Below are 10,979 nucleotides of genomic sequence, written 5' to 3'. Positions count from 1 at the left end.
TGTAGCTGATGTTTGAAACCTCACTCCTGGACTTAAAGATATGCAGGAGAGAACCATCAGGCCTCTCTATCCAGAACCAAGTATGTAGAGACAAGATCACTCCACTTTATGTCAGCTGTGGCCCAGGCCTTGCCATTACTCCACTCACCCTCACGTTGGAGGTACTTAAACCAAACTATGAAGGGCTCAAAACATCAAATCAAGCCTTGCCTTAATTTACTCCATTAATTTGCCCATCTTCCACCTCCCCCATTGTCTCAGGCAGTCCTGTTGCTGCTCCAATGTGATCAAGGCTTGTCCTTTCCCTCTTCTTTCCAAGTTGAAATGTTGTCACTCCCTGACTCATTTCCATTGGTTCAAGATGTCTGTGCCTTCCATAGTGAGCTAGCCTGATAAGCCAACCCATGCAAATATACTAAAAGGCTTAGAATAGAACCTCCTTTCTCTTTCCAAATAAAGCATGCATAGTTTGTTCAAGACTAAAAATATCCAAAACTAAAAAGAAAATTATAAATATGTAAAATTTCCCCCACCTTGTTTTTCAACTAATTTATCCTGAACATCTTCCCACATCAATTTTATGCAGCATCCTCTTTAACGTTTCAAAATCCAGTTATACTTCCCTGTCTTCCCACTAATGAGCATTTATTTTCCCTCCAATTGTTCATCTGATGAACATCTTATATCTAAACTTGTACAAAGTATGATTTCTATATCACAAGGAATACAGCCTCATGAACAGAGAGGAGACCCCCTAGAAGGCCTATTATGTGGCTTCATTTTCTGTTCATGCCTGAAGCCAAGCCTCCTTCTAACCGTATCTCAGCCTTTGGCTTGTAATTATCACTCTGAAACCTATAAATTGGGGACAGACTTCGGGAAAGGGCTTGGGAACTGATAAACCTTGACATGTGTCAAAAAATTCACTTTAAAAATGTTTATTTATTTATTTTGACAGAGAGGGAAGGAGAGAGAAACCACATGAGCGAATGTGAGTTGGGGGGGTGGGTGGGCAGAGGGAGAGAGAGAATCCCAAGCAGGCTCCAATCTCACAAACTACAAGATCATGACCTGAGCCAAAATCACGAGTCAAATGCTTAACTGACTGACTCACCCAGGTGCCTCTACAAATTCACTTTTATTGTATATATCTCTATCAGTTTGGATAAAAACTGGTACATTTAACCAAAATTTCCCCATAGGAAATTCATGAGAATTCTATCTGGACAATCAGAAAGGTGATTGAGTTTCTGCAGTAAATTCGGAGTTTGTGGGGCCAACAACTGATATGAGCCTTAGGTTGGCTGCTTTTTCTTCTTTTGCTTCTGTAAGCCCTTTTTTTCTGAGCTTCAGAAGGTCAAGAAAGGCAGTAACTGTCCCTCTCTTCCAACAGTATATTGGAATATAGGCATGATGAGGAGGAAGAGGATGATATTCACGGTAATGATAATACAACAGACTGTAGCTAAAGCCTTCATTCTACTGGCAAAATATTCTATTTCAGAAACAATACTGCAGATCAGAGGAGCAGAATAATAAGAACTTGAGTCTTCTCATCTCAGAGGAAACATGAAGGTTCAGTGCTCCCTTCATCCACCTGCAATGAGATCCAGCTGTGTATTGTCCTACTGTTCCTAGTTCCATGAAGGGCAGACCTTACAACTCTTTGACAATTAAAAAGCGGACACTTGGGGATTAAACTAGAATTGAAGCAAAGGTTCATAAATCTTATTTTAGCCGCAATAAGACTGAAGACTTTGCCTCCAAAATCCTGGGGATAAGGGGCTGATGCACCATCCATCACTTTGATGTGTTCAACATTCAGTTATAGAGAGAAGCTCAATTTTAATGGAATACCAGAAAAAGAGTCTAGTGGACAATCAGGTATTGATTTCAGGTATCACAGAGAGTGTGTATATTCTGTGTCAGAAAGATAGAGGATCTTTTCTTGTGACCGGAATCAGAGATTTTTTTCCAGCAAAAGACACCTGAAGGGTGTCTGCATACTACCCCGGAAACAGTTGGCAGGTTCACAGCGATTCCTACCTCATATACCTTCCATTTTGGACTGAAGTCCTCTAATAAACCTTTAGCTCTGCTTTAAAGTATGAGTTGCTGTTATTCAAAGTCCACTTTTGCCTAAATGAGACAAGGACATATTATATGAATGGGAGGCAGCCATAGATTTGGAGGGGATCATAACAGTTCCTGAGTTGTATGATTCAAGGGGTACCAGGAAGACTCCATGCTGTCTCCCACCACATGTGCCCACTGCATGCATTAAGAACTTTTTTCATTGAGTCATAAGGTCTTTCTGACTTTCAGAGTCCCCGGTTCTGATATAAATACCTCTGGAAAGGGTCACACGATCACCTAAAATTTAGAAGGGGGTTATTTTATTTTATTTTATTTTAATTAGTGTAATACTTTTTCTAATGAAATCTTATCTAGGACCCCAAAATATAAAAGGCAGAGTAACTCTTGCTGAAGCAGGTGGAGGGCTGGGGCTCACTTACTTGACTTCCTCTTTAATCAGAGGAAATCAGAAAAGCAGTAGTCAATTATATATATATATATATATTTTTTTTTTTTTTCAGTCAAAAGGTCTCACATGTTTATTACTGAACCAACCTACAGGTGCAGAAGCATCATAACAGAGAAAAGTCAATTTCCTGATAAAACAGATCTACTGGTCAGGCAATAGGAAGGTGTTGGAATAGAAACACATGACTTTCAGGCAGCATAAAGGTGTGCCATCTCATGTTCGATCCCATCTCATGTACAGACCCAGCTTTGTTCTTCTCCAATGCCGCCTCTTGGAGTTGTATCTGATTTTATTACCAGTTTTCATCTGAATCCACTGGGGAACGGGACGATTCTGCTTTTGTTTCTTTGCTGGGAATCACTTGATCCTGAAAGTCTTGTGAGAAGACATGGTGAGAAACAGTCAGCAGCACACACCACAATGGCGAAGAGGAAACAGCATCAATTGTATATTTTTTAATGAAATTTGAATTAAACATTTGCAGGGCCCCTTAAGTAATCTTGAAGAACCTTAGAGTTCTTCAATATATATTTTCGGTCATTAAAAACTGGACAAAATAGGCATTATGAGCTTCTTAATGTGATGCATCAGGAAGCATATACTACCACCTATGAAGTATCTCCACCAAAAGGAAGAAAAGAAAGAAGAAAGAAAGAAAGAAAGAAGAAAGAAAGAAAGAAAGAAAGAAGGAAGGAAGGAAGGAAGGAAGGAAGGAATTTAAGCAAATCTTTAGTTCTAAAGTATCTGTTCACAGGAAATAAGAGAATAGAGAAACAAGTTAAATTACACCATGTGGAAACAGCCAAATACTGAATAAAGGAAATTCTGCAGGACAAATGAATTGGTTTGTTCAGCAAATGAAGAGTGTGAAAAGGGGGAGACGGGGGAGGGTAATTATTAGATTTTAAAAGACAACAATGCCAAAAAGACAACCCATTTTAAAAAGGGACAAAGGACTTGAATAAATATTTCTCCAAAAGAAGATGTGCAAATGGCCAAGATGTTCAATATCATTAGTCATTAGGGGAATGCAAATCAAAACCACCACAAGATACCACTTCACACCCACTGGGATGTCTATAATAAAAAATGTAGAGGGGCATCTGGGTGGGCCAGTCAGTTAAGCATCTGATTCTCCATTTTGACTCAGGTCATGATCTCAAGGGTTCATGAGATCAAGCCCTGCATTGGGTTCTACATGACAGTGTGGAGCCTGCTTGGGATTCTCTCTCTCTCTCTCTCTCTCTCTCTCTCTCTCTCTCTCTGCCTTAGTTGCATGTGCATGTGCTCTCTCTCTCTCTCTCTCTCTCTCAAAATAAATAAATAAACATTTTTAACTGAAAAAAAATGTTAAAAATAATAAGTGCTGGCAAGATGTGGAAAAATTGGAATCCTTGTACATTGCTGGTAGGAATGTAAAATGGTGCAGCTCCTGTGGAAATCAGCTTGGCAGTTCCTCAAAAAGTTAAGCATAAATTTATCATATGACCCAGCAATTCCACTTCTGGGTATATACTCAGAAGAACTGAAAATTGGTACTCAGACAAATATATACACAACTATGGCCATAGCAGCACTATTCACAATGACCCAAAACAGTCCAAATACCCATCAACAAATGAATGGATAAACAAATTGTGGTAAATACATACAATGGAATTATTTATTCCATAAAAAGGAATGAAGTACTGATACATGCTACAATGTGGATGGACCTTAAAAATATTATGGTATGGTATGGTCACATATTGTATGATTCCATTGTATGAAGTAACCAGAACAGGTAAGTCTCTATAGACAGGATACAGATTGATGGTTGCCAGGTGCTGGTGGAAGGCAGGAAAAGAGAGCTACTGCCTAATGGGGCTCTTTCAGAGTGGGTTTCCTTTCAGAGTGATGAAAATGTTTTGAAACTAGACAGAGGAGGTGGCTGCACAATACTATGACTGCACTAAATGGCACTAAGTTGTTCTCTTTAAAATAATTAATTTTGTGCTATGTCAATTTTATATCAACAAGGATAGATAGATGATAGATAGAGATTTTTTTTTAAAGAACAGAAATATATCAACCAAATCAAACGTGTAGTCCTTGTTTTGATTCTGAGTCAATCAAAGCAATCATAGAAATATATTTTGGGGGGCACCTGGGTGGCTCAGTCAGTTAAGCTGCCAACTCTTGATTTCGGCTCAGGTCATGATCTCATGGTTTGTGAGATTGAGCCCCATGTCAAGCTCTGTGCTGAGCATGGAGCCTGCTTGGGATTCTCTTGCTCTCTCGCTCTCTCGCTCTCTCTCTCTGTCCCTCTTCAGCTCTCTCTCTCTTTCTCAAGTAAATAAACTTTATATAAAATATATATATATATATATATATGTATATATATATATATGCAGTTGGGGAAACTTGAGCATGAATTAAATGACAGATGATATTAAGGGATTATTGGTAATTTTTTGTAAACTAATGCCATAGTGATTGTGTTTTTAAAAATTCATTCCTCAGAGATTCATTCTAAAGTATTTGTGAATGAAATAATATATCTGGGATGTGCTTTAAAATACTCCAAAAAAAACACAACCGTTGAGAGGGAGAATAGCTGAAATAAGATTAGTAAAATTTTGATAATTGTTAAGGCTAAGTAATGGAGGCATGGGCATTATTGCTACTTTTGTGTATATTTGAAATTATCCAAAATGAAACACTATCCAATTTGGTTAAGAAACCATAGATTTATTTAATGCCATTTATGGCCCTTCAAGATGGACATGGGATAGGTGCCTGAGAGGTTTTTAGCAAATGTGAGAAGAGAGGGAGATAGGGAGATGGAGAAGAGGAATACTAGAAGAGAACACCAAACGAGCCTAAAACCATATGCTCCATAACTTCACAGGGGGCAGGTCCCTCAGAAGGAGACAGAAAACTGTGCTTCCTCAGCTATAAACATGGGGTGGGGACCCTCAGGTATCCCTCCCAGGGCAGGGGAAAGTGCATCTTCATGCCCATTATCAGTGGCCGAATATTTACTGGGCACCAACCATGCATAAAATATTGTGGTTATTAGCAACTCCAAGTTAAATCACAGCCTCAAACTGTGCCCTGCTAATAGTGATCGTATCTAAGTAGCCCTTACACAACTAGGGGACCGTTTCTTCCTGGAGATGGAAGGAACCTGAGAAATCACAGATCGCTCTTGATTTTGTGAAGTCACGATGGACCTTTGCAGTGTAGACTGCCCTGATCAGGAGCCCTGGGTTCTAGTCCTAGCTCTACCAATTACTAGTTGTATGCACCTGACTCTAAGCATGTAAGTCTCTAGTTGCTGACTCTGAGCACCTCATTTATGGAATGAGAGTTTGGATGATTTCTCTCGTTCAGTCTATCTCTACAAAGCATTCACTTCATTCATGCATTCATTTACTATATGAACATTTATTCTTTGAATAACCTTAGTACATCTACATCTAGCAAAGAACTCTGCATCTCTGTTAAACACAAAATATCTGGAAAGTTTTCCTAAGCAGACCTCTCTAATTGCCTCTTGATTTCAAGGGTTGAGAGTTACTCCGTGTTTCTCTTTTGAATGGAAAATGTGCAAGAAATATATTTCTGTATCCCTGGTCATAGGTGCCTTATAGGTGGGGCCCTAATATTGAAGGAAAACAGCTTTATTTTTGCAATTAATAAAGGGTAAGGAGTTCTTCCTGAATTTCCTTTCCTTTTATTTAAAAAAATCCTAAAATTTTGCCATCCATAGGAGACCTCTTCTAACAGGTTTCTGTATGCCTTTTCGGGTATCATTTGTAATGGTTATACAGTATGCCTTTATATGAATGCACTATAATTTACTTAAATATTCTCTACTTAGGTAGTTTCCTACCATAAAAATTCTGGGGGAAAGCATCCTTATATACACATCTTTATTTAATTGTTCAAGAAAATCCTAGAAGTGGAACTTCTGGGTCTAAAGGAATGGACATTTAAAGTTTTCATAAAGCTGCTTAAGTGCCCTCCCAAAAGACTAGCAACTGACACTCCTTTAGCACTATATGAAAATGCCTGTGTCACTACATCCGTCCCAATGTGAGCGCTAGCATTCATTTCAGACTTTGCCGATCAATCCTTCTTGACATTTCACAGGGTCTCTTATAATGCTACGTTTGCATTTCCATACCTGAGAGGTGCTAGAACACCATTGTGAGTTTATCCAGAGGTAGTTGCTTCCTTCCTCCATTTCTGAAGGAACAAGATCTGTCACAAATCACCTGAACCTCCTAGCTCTCAGAGCAACAGTCTGCAGGCTGCACCAGCTTCTCCCTTTCTTTGTCCTACTGCTGTGGTAAACCAACATACCACTTTGGTGCCAGGCTCCCATCTTCAGGAGGTTCTCATTCAAATTAAAATCACAGGCAGCTAAAAGTTAATTCATCACCGCTCCTGTTTTAGCTGTATAAAATAAAGCTTTCCTGCACCCCAATTCTGCAATTAACACTTCATTTGGGGGGTATAAAGTGAGCTTTGCTAAGCAGCCATGAGTGATAGAGGAGATTCTGTTTTATTTGGATTCCTTTCAATTATGATTTCCTGCTAGCTGCCTCACTTACAAACACAGAGGAAACACCACACCATAGATACCTTCCTTTTTCTTTCTTAAAAGATTCATTTTGGAGCACCTGGGTGGCTCAGTCGGTTGAGCATCCGACTTCGGCTCAGGTCATGATCTCGCGGTCTGTGGGCTCAAGCCCCGCATCAGGCTCTGTGCTGATGGCTCAGAGCTGGAGCTTGCTTCGGATTCTGTGTCTCCCTCTCTCTCTGCCCCTCCCCCACTCATGCTCTGTCTCTCTCTCTCCCTCTCTCTGTCAAAAATAAACATTAAAAAAAAAAGATTCATTTTAATAGGTGTTGGCAAGGACCTATCAGATTGCTAGGGGTTTTTTTCCCAGCAAATTAAATACCTGATTTATTCTCCTGGCCAATTTTCCCTCCCTACCAGCCCCAACCCCCATGACATAACAGTCATGAGGTTATGAAAACATATGGAGAGAGGTTATGAGAACCAGTAAGGCTCAGAGCATGCTGTCTGCCAGCCTAAGCTGCCTCCGTGATTGTGTGCAAAGAACACAATTTGCAGAGAACAGGCTGTTACATATTGCTCTCTGTTGCATCGTGAGATCAGCTCTCCATCTATGGGGCCTCTCCCCCTGAATGCAAGTCTCTCTCAAATAAACCACTTGTCCAGGTAGTGCTTCTAGCCAATGCACTGATAGAAGAAATGAGGATGCTTTATTCCCTCTAAAGAGGACACAGTGTCAAAGCAGGCTTTTTAGAAGGGTCACAGAGGGCTATAGATTTTTGCGGGTCATGAATCAAGCTGTTGATAAAAAGCGATGTGCTTTCCGGGAAGGTGTGATTTGATGTAGACTTGACCCAGGACATGGTGAATGTACAGCACATTAAATAAGCAGCAATGGTTACCTGGGTTATAGCGAGGTGGCTCCAGTAATGTTTAAAAGTTGTACATTGAAGACTCTAGAAAATACTTTAAAATTGTATATAATCTTTTGGAAGAATTTCATTTGCTAGGCACAAGGGGCAGCTGTTGGAGTATGTGGCCATCAGAGGGCTCCCCTCTTGCTTTGCTTTGAATTCACACCTTCTCATGCCCAAAAAGGAACAACAAGTTGATTTTTGAACACATACCGTATTTAGATAAATGTAAAAATCTCCTACACATACTCTGCAGGGATCCTGACAGCCTCTACACATACTCAACCTAGAAATCATTACTTTCTGCATACCCCCACTAGCCTGGGAAATTTTACTAGCTTTACTTATAGTTGTTTTCAGTATGAAAATAATAACAGATTGTTTTTATTTGCCTTCAGATGTTAAAAATGTCTTCCAGGGGCACCTGAGTGGCACAGTTGGTTGAGCGTTTCACTTCAGCTCAGGTCATGATCTCGCGGTTCATGGGTTTGAGCTCTGTGTTGGGCTCTGTGCTGACAGCTCGGAACCTGGAGCCTGCTTTGGATTTTGTGTCTCCCTCTCTCTCTCTGGCCTTCCCCACCCCTCTCAAAAATAAATAAACATTTAAAAAATGTTTTTAATGTCTTCCAATATTGAAAATGACTTTTTGAACTATACAGCTCTCCCAAGGATGTACAAGAATTATCATAGAGAATCAGGAAAGTCCATATTCCTAACTAGTCTAGACTCCACCTGTCAGAATGGCTAACATTAACAACTCAGGCAACAACAGATATTGGCAAGCATGTGGAGAAAGAGGATCTCTTTTGCATTGCTGGTGGGAATGCAAGCTGGTGCAGCCACTCTGGAAAACACTATGGAGGTTCCTCAACATATTAAAAATAGAACTACCCTACAACCCAGCAATTGCACTACTAGGTATTTATCCAAGGGATACAGGTGTGCTGTTTTGAAGGGACATATACACCCCAATGTTTATAGCTGCACTATCGACAATAGCCAAAGTATGGAAGGAGCCCAAATGTCCATCGATGGATGAATGGATAAAGAAGATGTGGTATATATATACAATGGAGTATTACTCAGCAATCAAAAAGAATGAAATCTTGCCATTTGCAACTACGTGGATGGAACTAGAGGGTATTATGCTAAGCAAAATTAGTCAGACAGAGAAAGACAAATATCATATGACTTCACTCATGTGAGGACTTTAAGAGACAAAACAGATGAATGTAAGGGAAGGGAAGCAAATATAATATAAAAGCAGAGAGGGGGACAAAACATAACAGACTCTTAAATATGGAGAACAAACAGAGAGTTACTGGAGAGGTTGTTGGAGGGGGGATGGGTTAAATGGGTAAGGGGCATTAAGGAATCTACTCCTGAAATCATTGTTGCACTATATGCTAACTAATTTGGATGTAAATCTAAAAAAATAAAATTAAAAAAATTTTTTAAAAATACTGATGACTGGGGGTGCCTGGGCGGCTCAGTCGGCTAAGCGTCCGACATCGGCTCAGGTCATGATCTCGCGGTCTGTGAGTTTGAGCCCCGCATCGGGCTCTGTGCTGACAGCTCAGAGCCTGGGGCCTGTTTCGGATTCTGTGTCTCCCTCTCTCTCTGCCCCTCCCCCGTTCATGCTCTGTCTCTCTCTGTCTCAAAAGTAAATAAACGTTAAAAAAAAATTTTTTTTTTAAAAATACCGATGCCTGGATTCTACCCCCAGACAGCCTGATTTATGGAATGGGGTATAATACGACCATTAACTCCCAGATGATTCCAATGTGTAGCCAAGTTTGAGAACCTCTGATCTAGAGCCTCTGCTTCTTTTCCTTCCAATAATGATTTAATAAATGTCTTCCCAACTAAGATAGTTAAAATGCATTTTCCTGTCTGCAACTTAAAAACCTGACCAGTGCACATTTATAAGGTGGCTTCCAACTCTGAAAACAGAGTTTTAAGGGTGCCTGGGTGGTTCAGTCAATTAAGCATCCAACTCTTGATCTTAGCTTAGGTAATGATCTTATAGTTAGTTGGATCGAGCCCTGTGATGGGCTCTGCACTGACCGTGTGGATCCTGTTTGGGATTCTCTCTCTCCCTCTCTCTCTCTGCCCCTCCCCAGCTTGTGCACTCACACTCTCTCTCTCTTTCTCTCTTCTCAAAAAAAAAAAATAATAATAAACAAACAAAAAACAGAACTTTATTGTATTCTGTCTTTTTAAATTGGTAGAGGGGTACCAAGACAATTCAATGGGGGAAAAAAGTATCTTCAACAAATGGTACTGAGACAGCTGGACTGACACATGCAAAGGAATGATGCTGGACCCTTATCTCATCCCATATACAAAAATTAATCCCAAATGAATCAAAGACCTAAATGTAAGAGCTAAATCATACAACTCTTAGAAGAATAGGTGTAAATCTTCTTGACCGTGGATTTGTCAATGGTTTCTTGATTATGACACCAAAAGCATAAGGAACAAGAGGAAAAAATAGATAAATTGGATATCAAAACTGAAAAATTGTGCACCTCAGAGGTCACCCTTGAGGAAGCAAAAAGACAACTGACAGAATGGAAGAAAATTTTGCAAATCATATACTGATAAATGACTTGAATCTAGAATTTATAAAGAACTTCTATAACTCGATAATAAAAAAACAAGTAACCCTGGGGGCCTGGTCACGCGGTCAGCTAAGTGTCCAACTCTTGGTTCCGGCTCAGGTCCTGATTTCACGGTTTATGGTATCAGGTTCTATGTCAGGCTCCAGGACAGCACAGAGCCTGCTTGGGATTCTCTCACTGCCCCTCCCCACCCCTCTCTTTCAAAATAAACAAATAAACTTAAAAAAAAAACTATTAAAATGGGCAAGGAAGATGAATAGACATTTCTCTGAGAAATATATTAAAGTGGCCAATAAGCATATGAAGAGATGCTCAGCATCCTTAGT

At 39.9% G+C, this 10,979-nt stretch overlaps 1 pseudogene; it reads right to left on the bottom strand.

Annotated features, from left to right (window-relative positions):
* Positions 1-2,580: 2,580 nt before the first annotated feature.
* On the bottom strand, positions 2,581-2,935 carry LOC106977191 (60S ribosomal protein L39-like; annotated as a pseudogene).
* Between the last annotated feature and the right edge of the window lie 8,044 nt (positions 2,936-10,979).

This window comes from Acinonyx jubatus, chromosome A3, assembly GCF_027475565.1.
Source record: "Acinonyx jubatus isolate Ajub_Pintada_27869175 chromosome A3, VMU_Ajub_asm_v1.0, whole genome shotgun sequence".
Lineage (NCBI taxonomy): Eukaryota > Metazoa > Chordata > Mammalia > Carnivora > Felidae > Acinonyx > Acinonyx jubatus.
Note: the sequence above shows the minus strand (reverse complement) of the source record. Positions and strands in the feature narration are given on the sequence as shown.